Below are 17,827 nucleotides of genomic sequence, written 5' to 3'. Positions count from 1 at the left end.
TAAACTCTGTCTTATGAAGTCGGTCAAGGATGAAGAGAAGTGGTTTTGGGTTTCAAACATGGAAATTTCAAAAACCTCCCAAAAGTTTCATTTTAGAGTGACTAAGAAGGATCCATGCACACCTTTTCATTTTCATGTTTTAAACTTGTTCAAATCTTGGTCAAACTTAGGATTTGACCAAGATTCAAAAATGGGCATAACAATACTTAGAAAAATCATGTACGTATCTACCCCTAACCCTAAACTCTATCTTACGAAGTCAAGCATGAAGTGAAGTGGTTTATTTGGGTTTCAAACATGGAAATTTGAAGACCCCCCCAAAAGCTTCATTTTAGATTGACTAAAGGATCCAGGTCGGGATTACCTTTTATTTGCATGTTTTAAACTTGTTCAAATCTTGGTCAAACCGTACCTAGGATTTGACCAAGATTCAAATGGGCATAAAATTCAAAAAAATGAAAAACCAAAGAACATAGAGCCTTCTTACGTCATATAGTAAGCACGCAAGTGTTGATAAATAAGGTCTAGACATATTCAAACCAGAAAAAAATCATGTATCTACCCCTAACCCTAAACTTTGTCTTATGAAGTCAAGCACGAAGAGAAGTCGTTTTGGATTTCAAACATGGAATTTTCAAAAACCTTCCCAAAAGATTCATTTTTGAGTGACTAAGAAGGATGCAGGCTTACCTTTTTATTTTCATGTTATAAACTTGTTTAAATCTTGGTTAAACCTAGGATTTGACCAAGATCAAATGTGCATCAAAATCAAAAAATGAAAACCAAAGCACATAGTATTCTCATGTAACATATATATAGTAAGCATTCAAGTTGATAAACAAGGTCTAAACATATTCAAACAAGACAAATCATGTATGTACCCCCTAACCCTAAACTCTGTCTTATGAAGTCAAGCATGAAGAGAAGTGGTTTTGTGTTTCAAACATGGAAATTTCAGAAACCTCCCAAAAGCTTCATTTTAGAGTGACTAAGAAGGATACAAGCTTACCTTTTCATTTTCATGTGTTAAACTTGTTTAAATCTTGGTCAAACCTAGCTAGGATTTGACCAAGAGATTCAAATGGGCATAATAATTCAAAAAAAGCGCATGGTCTTCTTATGTCATATAGTAAGACATTCGAGTTGATAAACAAGGTCTAGAAATATTTAAAACAGACGAATCATGTATCTACCCCCTAACCATAAACTATGTCTTGTAAAGTCAAGCATGAAGAGAAGTGGTTTAATTTGGGTTTCAAACATGGAAATTTCAAAAACCTCCCAAAAGTTTCATTTTAGAGTGACTAAGAAGGATACATGCTTCCTCTTTTCATTTTCATGTTTTATACTTGTTTAAATCTTGGTCAAACCTAGAATTTGACAAAGATTCAAACGTGCATCAAAATTAAAAAAAATTAAAAAATTAAAAACCAAAGCACATAGTTTTCTTATGTCATATAGTAAGCATTAAAGTTGATAAACAAGGTCTAGATATATTCAAACAAGAAAAATCATGTATCCACCCCTAACCCTAAACTCTGTCTTATGTAGTCAAGCATGAAGAGAAGTGGTTTTGGGTTTCAAACTTGGAAATTTAAAGAACCTTGATGGCGTGTATTTCACACGTTCGTTGGGAACCCCAAGAGGAAGGTATGATGCGCACAGCAGCAAGTTTTCCCTCAGAAAGAAACCAAGGTTTATCGAACCAGGAGGAGCCAAGAAGCACGTTGAAGGTTGATGGCGGCGGGATGTAGTGCAGCGCAACACCAGAGATTCCGGCGCCAACGTGGAACCTGCACAACACAACCAAAGTACTTTGCCCCAACGAAACAGTGAGGTTGTCAATCTCACCGGCTTGCTGTAACAAAGGATTAACCGTATTGTGTGGAAGATGATTGTTTGCGTAAAACAAGAGAACAAGATTGCAGTAGATTGTATTTCAGTAAAGAGAATTGGACCGGGGTCCACAGTTCACTAGAGGTGTCTCTCCCATAAGACGAACAGCATGTTGGGTGAACAAATTACAGTTGGGCAATTGACAAATAAAGAGAGCATGACCATGCACATACATATCATGATGAGTATAGTGAGATTTAATTGGGCATTACGACAAAGTACATAGACCGTCATCCAACTGCATCTATGCCTAAAAAGTCCACCTTCAGGTTATCATCCGAACCCCCTCCAGTATTAAGTTGCTAACAACAGACAATTGCATTAAGTATTGCGCGTAATGTAACTAGTGACTACATCCTTGAACATAGCACTAATGTTTTATCCCTAGTGGCAACAGCACATCCATAACCTTAGTGGTTCTTGTCACTCCTCCAGATTCACAGAGGCATGAACCCACTATCGAGCATAAATACTCCCTCTTGGAGTTACTAGCATCAACTTGGCCAGAGCATCTACTAATAACGGAGAGCATGCAAGATCATAAACAACACATAAGCATAGCTTTGATAATCAACATAACAAGTATTCTCTATTCATCGGATCCCAACAAACGCAACATATAGAATTACAGATAGATGATCTTGATCATGTTAGGCAGCTCACAAGATCCGACAATGATAGCACAATGGGGAGAAGACAACCATCTAGCTACTGCTATGGACCCATAGTCCAGGGGTAGACTACTCACACATCACACCGGAGGCGACCATGGCGGCGTAGAGTCCTCCGGGAGATGATTCCCCTCTCCGGCAGGGTGCCGGAGGTGATCTCCTGGATCCCCCGAGATGGGATCGGCGGCGGCGGCGTCTCTGGAAGGTTTTCCGTATCGTGGTTCTCCGTACTGGGGTTTTCGTCACAGAGACTTTTTATAGGCGAAAGGGCAGGTCAAGAGGCGGCACGGGGGCCCCACACCACAGGGCCGCGCGGCCAAGGGGGGGGCCGCGCCGCCCTATAGTGTGGCCCCTCTGTGGCCCCTCTTCGTCTCTCCTTCGGACTTCTGGAAGCTTCGTGAGAAAATAGGCCCCTGGGCTTTGATTTCGTCCAATTCCGAGAATATTTCCTTACTAGGATTTCTGAAACCAAAAACAGCAGAAAACAACAACTGGCACTTCGGCATCTTGTTAATAGGTTAGTTCCAGAAAATGCACGAATATGACATAAAGTGTGCATAAAACATGTAGATAACATCAATAATGTGGCATGGAACATAAGAAATTATCGATACGTCGGAGACGTATCAGCATCCCCAAGCTTAGTTCTGCTCGTCCCGAGCAGGTAAAACGATAACACAGATAATTTCTGGAGTGACATGCCATCATAATCTTGATCATACTATTTGTAAAGCATATGTAGTGAATGCAGCGATCAAAACAATGTATATGACATGAGTAAACAAGTGAATCATATAGCGAAGACTTTTTCATGAATAGCACTTCAAGACAAGCATCAATAAGTCTTGCATAAGAGTTAACTCATAAAGCAATAATTCAAAGTAAAGGTATTGAAGCAACACAAAAGAAGATTAAGTTTCAGCGGTTGCTTTCAACTTGTAACATGTATATCTCATGGATATTGTCAACATAGAGTAATATAATAAGTGCAATAAGCAAGTATGTAGGAATCAATGCATAGTTCACACAAGTGTTTGCTTCTTGAGGTGGAGAGAAATAGGTGAACTGACTCAACAATAAAAGTAGAAGAATGGTCCTCCATAGAGGAAAAGCATCGATTGCTATATTTGTGCTAGAGCTTTGATTTTGAAAACATAAAGAGAGCATAAAAATAAAGTTTTGAGAGGTGTATGTTGTTGTCAACGAATGGTAGCGGGTACTCTAACCCCCTTGCCAGACAAACCTTCAAAGAGCGGCTCCCATTTTATTTTATTTTGGGTGGCACTCCTTCCAACCTTTCTTTCACAAACCATGGCTAACCGAATCCTCGGGTGCCTGCCAACAATCTCATACCATGAAGGAGTGCCTTTTTATTTTAGTTTTATTATGATGACACTCCTCCCAACCTTTGCTTACACAAGCCATGGCTAACCGAATCCTTCGGGTGCCGTCCAACAATCACATACCATGGAGGAGTGTCTATTTTTGTTAATTAATTTGGGACTGGGAATCCCATTGCCAGCTCTTTTTGCAAAATTATTGGATAAGCGGATGAAGCCACTAGTCCATTGGTGAAAGTTGCCCAACAAGATTGAAAGATAAACACCACATACTTCCTCATGAGCTATAAAACATTGACACAAATCAGAGGTGATAAATTTTGAATTGTTTAAAGGTAGCACTCAAGCAATTTACTTTGGAATGGCGGAAAATACCATGTAGTAGGTAGGTATAGTGGACACAAATGGCATAGTGGTTGGCTCAAGTATTTTGGATGCATGAGAAGTATTCCCTCTCGATACAAGGTTTAGGCTAGCAAGGCTTATTTGAAACAAACACAAGGATGAACCGGTGCAGCAAAACTCACATAAAAGACATATTGAAAACATTATATGACTCTACACCGTCTTCCTTGTTGTTCAAACTCAATACTAGAAATTATCTAGACCTTAGAGAAACCAAATATGCAAACCAAATTTTAGCACGCTCTATGTATTTCTTCATTAATGGGTGCAAAGCATATGATGCAAGAGCTTAATCATGAGCACAACAATTGCCAAGTATCACATTACCCAAGACATTTATAGCAATTACTACATGTATCATTTTCCAATTCCAACCATATAACAATTTAACGAAGGAGAAACTTCGCCATGAATACTATGAGTAGAAACCAAGGACATACTTGTCCATATGCTACAGCGGAGCGTGTATCTCTCCCATAAAGTGAATGCTAGGATCCATTTTATTCAAACAAAACAAAAACAAAAAAACAAACCGACGCTCCAAGAAAAAGCACATAAGATGTGATGGAATAAAAATATAGTTTCAGGGGAGGAACCTGATAATGTTGTCGATGAAGAAGGGGATGCCTTGGGCATCCCCAAGCTTAGACGCTTGAGTCTTCTTGATATATGCAGGGGTGAACCACCGGGTGCATCCCCAAGCTTAGAGCTTTCACTCTCCTTGATCATGTTGCATCATACTCCTCTCTTGATCCTTGAAAACTTCCTCCACACCAAACTCGAAACAACTCATTAGAGGGTTAGTGCACATTATAAATTGACATATTCAGAGGTGACACAATCATTCTTAACACTTCTGGACATTGCATAATGCTACTGGACATTAATGGATCAAATAAATTCATCCAACATAGCGAAAGAGGCAATGCGAAATAAAAGGCAGAATCTGTCAAAACAGAACAGTTCGTATTGACGAATTTTAAAATGGCACCAGACTTGCTCAAATGAAAATGCTCAAATTGAATGAAAGTTGCGTACATATCTGAGGATCATGCACGTAAATTGGCTTAATTTTCTGAGTTACCTACAGGGAGGTGGACCCAGATTCGTGACAGCAAAGAAATCTGGAACTGCGCAGTAATCCAAATCTAGTACTTACTTTTCTATCAACGGCTTAACTTGGCACAACAAAACACAAAACTAAGATAAGGAGAGGTTGCTACAGTAGTAAACAACTTCCAAGACTCAAAATAAAAACAAAGTACTGTAGTAAAATAACACATGGGTTATCTCCCAAGAAGTTCTTTCTTTATAGCCATTAAGATGGGCTCAGTAGTTTTGATGATGCACTCGCAAGAAATAGTATTTGAAGCAAAAGAGAGCTTCAAGAGGCAAATTCAAAACACATTTAAGTCTAACATGCTTTCTATGAAGAGGAATCTTGTAAATAAACAAGTTCAAGAAGCATAATGCAACAAGCGTAGAAAGATAAAACAAGTGTAGCTTCAAAAATTTCAGCACATAGAGAGGTGTTTTAGTAACATGAAAATTTCTACAACCATATTTTCCTCTCTCATAATAACTTTCAGTAGCATCATGAGCAAACTCAACAATATAACTATCACATAAAGCATTCTTATCATGAGTCTCATGCATAAAATTATTACTCTCCACATAAGCATAATCAATTTTATTAGTTGTAGTGGGAGCAAATTCAACAAAGTGGCTATCATCATATATAGGAGGCATATTGTAATCATAAAAGAAAATTTTCTCCTCAATGCTTGGGGGACTAAAAAGATCATTCTCATCAAAGCCAGCTTCCCCAAGCTTAGAATTTTCCATAGCATTAGCAACAATGGTGTTCAAAGCATTCATAGTAATAACATTCCCATTAGCATGCATATAAAGTTCCATGGGTTTTTTAATTCTCTCTTCAAACACATCATGTCCTAATTCAAGATAAAGTTCATAAAGATCTCTCATATTTTTGTTGTTTTCCATTATGCTTAACTAGTGAAATAAAAACATGCATGATATTAAGTAAAGTAAAACAAGTAACTAATTTTTTTTTGTGTTTTTGATATAGCAAACAAGATAGCAAATAAAGTAAAACTAGCAACTAATTTTTTTGTATTTTGATTTAGTGCAGCAAACAAAGTAGTAAATAAAACTAAGCAAGACAAAAACAAAGTAAAGAGATTGAGAAGTGGAGACTCCCCTTGCAGCGTGTCTTGATCTCCCCGGCAACGGCGCCAGAAAATATGCTTGATGGCGTGTATTTCACACGTTCGTTGGGAACCCCAAGAGGAAGGTATGATGCGCACAGCAGCAAGTTTTCCCTCAGAAAGAAACCAAGGTTTATCGAACCAGGAGGAGCCAAGAAGCACGTTGAAGGTTGATGGCGGCGGGATGTAGTGCGGCGCAACACCAGAGATTCCGGCGCCAACGTGGAACCTGCACAACACAACCAAAGTACTTTGCCCCAACGAAACAGTGAGGTTGTCAATCTCACCGGCTTGCTGTAACAAAGGATTAACCGTATTGTGTGGAAGATGATTGTTTGCAGAAAATAGTAGAACAGTATTGCAGTAGATTGTATTTCAGTAAAGAGAATTGGACCGGGGTCCACAGTTCACTAGAGGTGTCTCTCCCATAAGACGAACAGCATGTTGGGTGAACAAATTACAGTTGGGCAATTGACAAATAAAGAGAGCATGACCATGCACATACATATCATGATGAGTATAGTGAGATTTAATTGGGCATTACGACAAAGTACATAGACCGTCATCCAACTGCATCTATGCCTAAAAAGTCCACCTTCAGGTTATCATCCGAACCCCCTCCAGTATTAAGTTGCTAACAACAGACAATTGCATTAAGTATTGCGCGTAATGTAACTAGTGACTACATCCTTGAACATAGCACTAATGTTTTATCCCTAGTGGCAACAACACATCCATAACCTTAGTGGTTCTTGTCACTCCTCCAGATTCACAGAGGCATGAACCCACTATCGAGCATAAATACTCCCTCTTGGAGTTACAAGCATCAACTTGGCCAGAGCATCTACTAATAACGGAGAGCATGCAAGATCATAAACAACACATAAGCATAGCTTTGATAATCAACATAACAAGTATTCTCTATTCATCGGATCCCAACAAACGCAACATATAGAATTACAGATAGATGATCTTGATCATGTTAGGCAGCTCACAAGATCCGACAATGATAGCACAATGGGGAGAAGACAACCATCTAGCTACTGCTATGGACCCATAGTCCAGGGGTAGACTACTCACACATCACACCGGAGGCGACCATGGCGGCGTAGAGTCCTCCGGGAGATGATTCCCCTCTCCGGCAGGGTGCCGGAGGCGATCTCCTGGATCCCCCGAGATGGGATCGGCGGCGGCGGCGTCTCTGGAAGGTTTTCCGTATCGTGGTTCTCCGTACTGGGGTTTTCGTCACGGAGACTTTTTATAGGCGAAAGGGCAGGTCAAGAGGCGGCACGGGGGCCCCACACCACAGGGCCGCGCGGCCAAGGGGGGGGCCGCGCCGCCCTATAGTGTGGCCCCTCCGTGGCCCCTCTTCGTCTCTCCTTCGGACTTCTGGAAGCTTCGTGAGAAAATAGGCCCCTGGGCTTTGATTTCGTCCAATTCCGAGAATATTTCCTTACTAGGATTTCTGAACCCAAAAACAGCAGAAACAAAGAATCGCACTTCGGCATCTTGTTAATAGGTTAGTTCCAGAAAATGCACGAATATGACATAAAGTGTGCATAAAATATGTAGATAACATCAATAATGTGGCATGGAACATAAGAAATTATCGATACGTCGGAGACGTATCAAACCTCCTAAAAGCTTCATTTTAGAGTGACTAAGAAGGATCCATGCTTACCTTTTATTTTCATGTTTTAAACATGTTCAAATCTTGATCAAACCGTACCTAGGATTTGACCAAGATTCAAATGGGCACAAAAATTGAAAAAAATTGAAAAACCAAAGCACATAGCCTTCTTATGTCATATAGTAAGCACTCAAGTTGGTAAACAAGGTCTAGACATATTCAAACCGGAAAAATCTTGTATCTACCCCTAACCCTAAACTTTGTCTTATGAAGTCAAGCACGAAGAGAAGTCGTTTTGGGTTTCAAACATGGAAATTTCAAAAACCCTTCCCAAAAGCCCCATTTTGGAGTGACTAAGAAGGATGCAGGCTTACCTTTTCATTTTCATGTTTTAAACTTGTTTAACTCTTGGTTAAACCTATGATTTGACCAAGAGCAAATGGGCATAAAAATTCAGAAAAAATCAAAAAATGAAAACCAAAGCACATAGTATTCTTATGTCATATATTAAGCATTCAAGTTGATAAACAAGGTCTAGAAATATTCAAACCAGAAAAATCATGTATCTACCCTAACCCTAAACTATGTCTTATGAAGTCAAGAATGAAGAGACGTGGTTTTGGGTTTCAAACATGGAAATTTCAAAAACCTTCCCAAAAGATTCATTTTTTAGTGACTAAGAAGGATGCAGGCTTACCTTTTTATTTTCATGTTATAAACTTGTTTAAATCTTGGTTAAACCTGGGATTTGACCAAGATCAAATGGACATAAAAATTCAGAAAAAATCAAAAAAATGAAAACCAAAGCACATAGTATTCTCATGTCACATATAGTAAGCATTCAAGTTGATAAACAAGGTCTAAACATATTCAAACAACAAATCATGTATCTACCCCCTAACCCTAAACTATGTCTTATGAAGTCAAGCATGAAGAGAAGTGGTTTTGTGTTTCAAACATGGAAATTTCAAAAACCTCCCAAAAGCTTCATTTTAGAGTGACTAAGAAGGATCCAGGCTTACCTTATCATTTTCATGTTTTAAACTTGTTCAAATCTTGGTCAAACTTATGATTTGACCAAATTCAAATGGGCATAGAAATTGGGAGGAATGGTACATGAATTACAATTCAAGAAAACACAAGGTAACTTAAATACTTGGATGCCCCAAAGATGTGTGGAAGCCCAAAACAATGGCAAAACATGTGCACACGCAGCATCCAATTCAAGTAGAACACATACCAGGCACCAATAGTTTGACCTAAATTTGAAATCAAAGAGAAGGTGGTTAGAAAAAATCGAAATTGGCAAAGCAAAGCATGAAATCATGAATTTGTGATGCACTATAGCTATGAAAAGTATAAAACAATGCATACAAAAATGATTTTTTTAGAGGAATACTAGTTCAACTTATTTAATTTTATATTAGTAGCCCGAAATCGAACCAGTAGTTGGATATTTTTGAACTTGATCTGTAGTAGTGGGCAAAACCCTAGATTAACCTATTTAATCATAGATTCGTAGGTCGATTTTTCTACTTTTATATTATTACTATGCAGCACACGTGTGTTTGCCCGTCGAGTGAAACTCGGAGGAAGAGGGATCACTCGGAAGGAGAGAAGAAGGGAGAGAATTATGGTGTCTGCCCTTTTTCGGGTGATGATGTTGACTGTTCTGCAGGTTTTGTCAGTGAGCAGGAGGTGCGAGCGAGCGAGTCGAGCGAGGCCGAGAATGAGAGATTTTTTTTTGTGAGAGGGACAACCGAATCCTGAAGGACCCAGAGACTTCCTGTACGCATCCTGATGAGTTTGCGTACCTACCGCACTTGGCTTGTGCTCACTGAAGTATGGGACCTCACGCATGGGCACCACACGTAAGTGACAGACCTGTTGGTTTAAAAACTCGGTTGATTATTATACTACTCCTATGGATTCAAGGGTAGGAAAGCCAAGTTAACTCATTTACATGACATTATTTTTTCCATGAAGCCAAGTTAACTCATATATCAATTGGTACATTTTGGAGTGACCAAGAAGGATCCAGACTTACTTTCTCATTTTCATGTTTTAAACATGTTTAAATCGTGGTCAAACCTATGATTTGACCAAGATTCAAATGGGCATAAAAATTCAAAAAAATCAACAAAAAAAAACATGTCGTCTTCTTATGTCTTGTAGTAAGCACTCAAGGTGATAAACATGGTCTAGACATATTCAAACCAGAGAAATCGATCATATATCTACCCCTAACCCTAAACTTTGTCTTCTGAAGTGTCGATCAAGCACGAAGAGAAGTCGTTTTGGGTTTCAAACATGGAAATTTCAAAAACTTTGCAAAAGCTTCACTTTGGAGTGACTAAGAAGGATCGATGCATGCTTACCTTTTCATTTTCATGTTTTATACTTGTTTAAATCTTGGTCAAACCTAGGATTTGACCAAGATTCAAAATGTGCATCAAAATTCAAAAAAATTAGAAAAATTTAAACCAAATTAAAGCACAAAGTTTTCTTATGTCATATAGTAAGCATTAAAGTTGATAAACAAGGTCTAGACACATATTCAAACAAAAGACAAATCATGTATCTACACCACTAACCCCTAAACTCTATCTTATGAAGTCAACAGCATGAAGAGAAGTGGTTTTGGGTTTCAAACATGGAAATTTCAAAAACCTCCCAAAAGCTTCATTTTAGAGTGACTAATAATATAAGAAGGATCCATGCTTACCACCTTTTCATTTTCATATTTTAAACTTGTTTAAATCTGTGTCAAATTACACCTATGATTTGACCAAAAGATTCAAATGGGCATAAAAATTTAAAAAAAAATCAGAAAAATGAAAAACAAAAGCATATAGTCTTCTTATGTCATATAGTAAGCATTCAAGTTGATAAACAAGGTTTGCACATATTCAAACCTAGGCAAAGAATGTATCTACCCCCTAGCCACTAAACTCTATCTTATGAAGTCAAGCATGAAGAGAAGTGGTTTTGGGTTTCAAACATGAAAATTTCAAGAACATCCCAAAAATTTCATTTTAGAGTGACTATAAGAAGGATACATGCTTCCCCTTTTCATTTTCATGTTTTATACTTGTTTAAATCTTGGTCAAACCTAGGATTTGACAAAGATTCAAATGTGCATCAAAATCAAAAAAATGAAAACCAAAGCACATAGTATTCTCATGTCACATATATATAGTAAGCATTCAATTTGATAAACAAGGTCTAAACATATTCAAACAAGACAAATCATGTATCTACCCCCTAACCCTAAACTCTGTCTTATGAAGTCAAGCATGAAGAGAAGTGGTTTTGTGTTTCAAACATGGAAATTTCAAAAACCTCCCAAAAGCTTCATTTTAGAGTGACTAAGAAGGATACAAGCTTACCTTTTCATTTTCATGTGTTAAACTTGTTTAAATCTTGGTCAAACCTAGCTAGGATTTGACCAAGAGATTCAAATGGGCATAAGAATTCAAAAAAAGCGCATGGTCTTCTTATGTCATATAGTAAGACATTCGAGTTGATAAACAAGGTCTAGAAATATTTAAAACAGACGAATCATGTATCTACCCCCTAACCATAAACTATGTCTTGTAAAGTCAAGCATGAAGAGAAGTGGTTTAATTTGGGTTTCAAACATGGAAATTTCAAAAACCTCCCAAAAGCTTCATTTTAGAGTGACTAAGAAGGATCCAGGCTTCCCCTTTTCATTTTCATGTTTTAAACTTGTTCAAATCTTGGTCAAACTTAGGATTTGACCAAGATTCAAATGGGCATAAAAATTCAAAAAAAAAATGAAAAACCAAAGCACATATATAGCCTTCTTATGTCATATAGTAAGCACTCAAGTCGATAAACATGGTCTAGACATATTCAAACCAGAGAAATCGATCATATATCTACCCCTAACCCTAAACTTTGTCTTCTGAAGTGTCGATCAAGCACGAAGAGAAGTCGTTTTGGGTTTCAAACATGGAAATTTCAAAAACTTCCCAAAAGCTTCATTTTAGAGTGACTAAGAAGGATCCAGGCTTACCCTTTGCATTTTCATTTTCATGTTTTAAACTTGTTCAAATCTTGGTCAAACTTAGGATTTGACCAAGATTCAAATGGGCATAAAAATTCAAAAAAAAAACCAAAGCACATATATAGCCTTCTTATGTCATGTAGTAAGCACTCAAGTTGATAAACATGGTCTAGACATATTCAAACCAGAGAAATCGATCATATATCTACCCCTAACCCTAAACTTTGTCTTCTGAAGTGTCGATCAAGCACGAAGAGAAGTCGTTTTGGGTTTCAAACATGGAAATTTCAAAAACTTCCCAAAAGCTTCACTTTGGAGTGACTAAGAAGGATCGATGCATGCTTACCTTTTCATTTTCATGTTTTATACTTGTTTAAATCTTGGTCAAACCTAGGATTTGACCAAGATTCAAAATGTGCATCAAAATTCAAAAAAAATTAGAAAAATTTAAAACCAAATTAAAGCACAAAGTTTTATTATGTCATATAGTAAGCATTCAAGTTGATAAACAAGGTTTGCACATATTCAAACCTAGGCAAATCATGTATCTACCCCCTAGCCCCTAAACTGTATCTTATGAAGTCAAGCATGAAGAGAAGTGGTTTTGGGTTTCAAACATGAAAATTTCAAGAACATCCCAAAAACTTCATTTTAGAGTGACTATAAGAAGGATACATGCTTCCCCTTTTCATTTTCATGTTTTATACTTGTTTAAATCTTGGTCAAACCTAGGATTTGACAAAGATTCAAATGTGCATCAAAATTAAAAAAAATTTAAAAATTAAAAACCAAAGCACATAGTTTTCTTATGTCATAGTAAGCATTAAAGTTGATAAACAAGGTCTAGATATATTCAAACAAGAAAAATCATGTATCTACCCCTAACCCTAAACTCTGTCTTATGTAGTCAAGCATGAAGAGAAGTGGTTTTGGGTTTCAAACTTGGAAATTTAAAGAACCTCCTAAAAGCTTCATTTTAGAGTGACTAAGAAGGATCCATGCTTACCCTTTATTTTCATGTTTTAAACATGTTCAAATCTTGATCAAACCGTACCTAGGATTTGACCAAGATTCAAATGGGCACAAAAATTCAAAAAAATTGAAAAACCAAAGCACATAGCCTTCTTATGTCATATAGTAAGCACTCAAGTTGGTAAACAAGGTCTAGACATATTCAAACCATAAAAATCTTCTATCTACCCCTAATCCTAAACTTTGTCTTATGAAGTCAAGCACGAAGAGAAGTCGTTTTGGGTTTCAAACATGGAAATTTCAAAAACCCTTCCCAAAAGCCTCATTTTGGAGTGACTAAGAAGGATGCAGGCTTACCTTTTCATTTTCATGTTTTAAACTTGTTTAAATCTTGGTTAAACCTATGATTTGACCAAGAGCAAATGGCATAAAAATTCAGAAAAATCAAAAAATGAAAACCAAAGCACATAGTATTCTTATGTCATATATTAAGCATTCAAGTTGATAAACAAGGTCTAGACATATTCAAACCAGAAAAATCATGTATCTACCCTAACCCTAAACTATGTCGTATGAAGTCAAGAATGAAGAGACGTGGTTTTGGGTTTCAAACATGGAAATTTCAAAAACCTTCCCAAAAGATTCATTTTTGAGTGACTAAGAAGGATGCAGGCTTACCTTTTTATTTTCATGTTATAAACTTGTTTAAATCTTGGTTAAACCTAGGATTTGACCAAGATCAAATGGACATAAAAATTCAGAAAAAATCAAAAAAATGAAAACCAAAGCACATAGTATTCTCATGTCACATATAGTAAGCATTCAAGTTGATAAACAAGGTCTAAACATATTCAAACAACAAATCATGTATCTACCCCCTAACCCTAAACTCTGTCTTATGAAGTCAAGCATGAAGGGAAGTGGTTTTGTGTTTCAAACATGGAAATTTCAAAAACCTCCCAAAAAGCTTCATTTTAGAGTGACTAAGAAGGATCCAGGCTTACCTTATCATTTTCATGTTTTAAACTTGTTCAAATCTTGGTCAAACTTATGATTTGACCAAATTCAAATGGGCATAGAAATTGGGAGGAATGGTACATGAATTACAATTCAAGAAAACACAAGGTAACTTAAATACTTGGATGCCCCAAAGATGTGTGGAAGCCCAAAACAATGGAAAAACATGTGCACACGCAGCATCCAATTCAAGTAGAACACATACCAGGCACCAATAGTTTGACCTAAATTTGTAATCAAAGAGAAGGTGGTTAGAAAAAATCGAAATTGGCAAAGCAAAGCATGAAATCATGAATTTGTGATGCACTATAGCTATGAAAAGTATAAAACAATGCATACCAAAATGATTTTTTTAGAGGAATACTAGTTCAACTTATTTAATTTTATATTAGTAGCCCGAAATCGAACCAGTAGTTGGATATTTTTGAACTTGATCTGTAGTAGTGAGCAAAACCCTAGATTAACCTATTTAATCATAGATTCGTAGGTCGATTTTTCTACTTTTATATTATTACTATGCAGCACACGTGTGTTTGCCCGTCGAGTGAAACTCGGAGGAAGAGGGATCACTCGGAAGGAGAGAAGAAGGGGGAGAATTATGGTGTCTGCCCTTTTTCGGGTGATGATGTTGACTGTTCTGCAGGTTTTGTCAGTGAGCAGGAGGTGCGAGCGAGCGAGCGAGCGAGTCGAGCGAGGCCGAGAATGAGAGATTTTTTTTTGTGAGAGGGACAATCGAATCCTGAAGGACCCAGAGACTTCCAGTACGCATCCTGATGAGTTTGCGTACCTACCGCACTTGGCTTGTGCTCATTGAAGTGTGGGACCTCACGCATGGGCACCACACGTAAGTGACAGACCTATTGGTTTAAAAACTCGGTTGATTATTATACTACTCCTATGGATTCAAGGGTAGGAAAGCCAAGTTAACTCATTTACATGACATTATTTTTTCCATGAAGCCAAGTTAACTCATATATCAATTGGTACATTTTGGAGTGACTAAGAAGGATCCAGACTTATTTTCTCATTTTCATGTTTTAAACATGTTTAATTCGTGGTCAAACCTATGATTTGACCAAGATTCAAATGGGCATAAAAATTCAAAAAAATCAACAAAAAAAAAACATGTCGTCTTCTTAAATCATGTAGTAAGCACTCAAGGTGATAAACATGGTCTAGACATATTCAAACCAGAGAAATCGATCATATATCTACCCCTAACCCTAAACTTTGTCTTCTGAAGTGTCGATCAAGCACGAAGAGAAGTCGTTTTGGGTTTCAAACATGGAAATTTCAAAAACTTCCCAAAAGCTTCACTTTGGAGTGACTAAGAAGGATCGATGCATGCTTACCTTTTCATTTTCATGTTTTATACTTGTTTAAATCTTGGTCAAACCTAGGATTTGACCAAGATTCAAAATGTGCATCAAAATTAAAAAAAAATTAGAAAAATTTAAAACCAAATTAAAGCACAAAGTTTTCTTATGTCATATAGTAAGCATTAAAGTTGATAAACAAGGTCTAGACACATATTCAAACAAAAGACAAATCATGTATCTACACCACTAACCCCTAAACTCTATCTTATGAAGTCAACAGCATGAAGAGAAGTGGTTTTGGGTTTCAAACATGGAAATTTCAAAAACCTCCCAAAAGCTTCATTTTAGAGTGACTAATAATATAAGAAGGATCCATGCTTACCACCTTTTCATTTTCATATTTTAAACTTGTTTAAATCTGTGTCAAATTACACCTATGATTTGACCAAAAGATTCAAATGGGCATAAAATTTTAAAAAAAAATCAGAAAAATGTAAAATAAAAGCATATAGTCTTCTTATGTCATATAGTAAGCATTCAAGTTGATAAACAAGGTTTGCACATATTCAAACCTAGGCAAAGCATGTATCTACCCCTAGCCCCTAAACTCTATCTTATGAAGTCAAGCATGAAGAGAAGTGGTTTTGGGTTTCAAACAAGAAAATTTCAAGAACATCCCAAAAATTTCATTTTAGAGTGACTATAAGAAGGATACATGCTTCCCCTTTTCATTTTCATGTTTTATACTTGTTTAAATCTTGGTCAAACCTAGGATTTGACAAAGATTCAAATGTGCATCAAAATCAAAAAAATGAAAACCAAAGCACATAGTATTCTCATGTCACATATATATAGTAAGCATTCAAGTTGATAAACAAGGTCTAAACATATTCAAACAAGACAAATCATGTATCTACCCCCTAACCCTAAACTCTGTCTTATGAAGTCAAGCATGAAGAGAAGTGGTTTTGTGTTTCAAACATGGAAATTTCAAAAACCTCCCAAAAGCTTCATTTTAGAGTGACTAAGAAGGATACAAGCTTACCTTTTCATTTTCATGTGTTAAACTTGTTTAAATCTTGGTCAAACCTAGCTAGGATTTGACCAAGAGATTCAAATGGGCATAAGAATTCAAAAAAAAACGCATGGTCTTCTTATGTCATATAGTAAGACATTCGAGTTGATAAACAAGGTCTAGAAATATTTAAAACAGACGAATCATGTATCTACCCCCTAACCATAAACTATGTCTTGTAAAGTCAAGCATGAAGAGAAGTGGTTTAATTTGGGTTTCAAACATGGAAATTTCAAAAACCTCCCAAAAGCTTCATTTTAGAGTGACTAAGAAGGATCCAGGCTTACCCTTTTCATTTTCATGTTTTAAACTTGTTCAAATCTTGGTCAAACTTAGGATTTGACCCAGATTCAAATGGGCATAAAAATTCAAAAAAAAAAAATGAAAAACCAAAGCACATATATAGCCTTCTTATGTCATATAGTAAGCACTCAAGTCGATAAACATGGTCTAGACATATTCAAACCAGAGAAATCAATCATATATCTACCCCTAACCCTAAACTTTGTCTTCTGAAGTGTCGATCAAGCACGAAGAGAAGTCGTTTTGGGTTTCAAACATGGAAATTTCAAAAACTTCCCAAAAGCTTCATTTTAGAGTGACTAAGAAGGATCCAGGCTTACCCTTTTCATTTTCATTTTCATGTTTTAAACTTGTTCAAATCTTGGTCAAACTTAGGATTTGACCAAGATTCAAATGGGCATAAAAATTCAAAAAAAAACCAAAGCACATATATAGCCTTCTTATGTCATGTAGTAAGCACTCAAGTTGATAAACATGGTCTAGACATATTCAAACCAGAGAAATCGATCGTATATCTACCCCTAACCCTAAACTTTGTCTTCTGAAGTGTCGATCAAGCACGAAGAGAAGTCGTTTTGGGTTTCAAACATGGAAATTTCAAAAACTTCCCAAAAGCTTCACTTTGGAGTGACTAAGAAGGATCGATGCATGCTTACCTTTTCATTTTCATGTTTTATACTTGTTTAAATCTTGGTCAAACCTAGGATTTGACCAAGATTCAAAATGTGCATCAAAATTCAAAAAAAAAATAGAAAATTTTAAAACCAAATTAAAGCACAAAGTTTTATTATGTCATATAGTAAGCATTCAAGTTGATAAACAAGGTTTGCACATATTCAAACCTAGGCAAATCATGTATCTACCCCGACCCCTAGCCCCTAAACTGTATCTTATGAAGTCAAGCATGAAGAGAAGTGGTTTTGGGTTTCAAACATGAAAAT

The sequence above is a fragment of the Lolium perenne genome, chromosome 3 (assembly GCF_019359855.2).
Source record: "Lolium perenne isolate Kyuss_39 chromosome 3, Kyuss_2.0, whole genome shotgun sequence".
Classification (NCBI taxonomy): Eukaryota; Viridiplantae; Streptophyta; class Magnoliopsida; order Poales; family Poaceae; genus Lolium; species Lolium perenne.
This window is presented reverse-complemented; position numbering follows the sequence as displayed.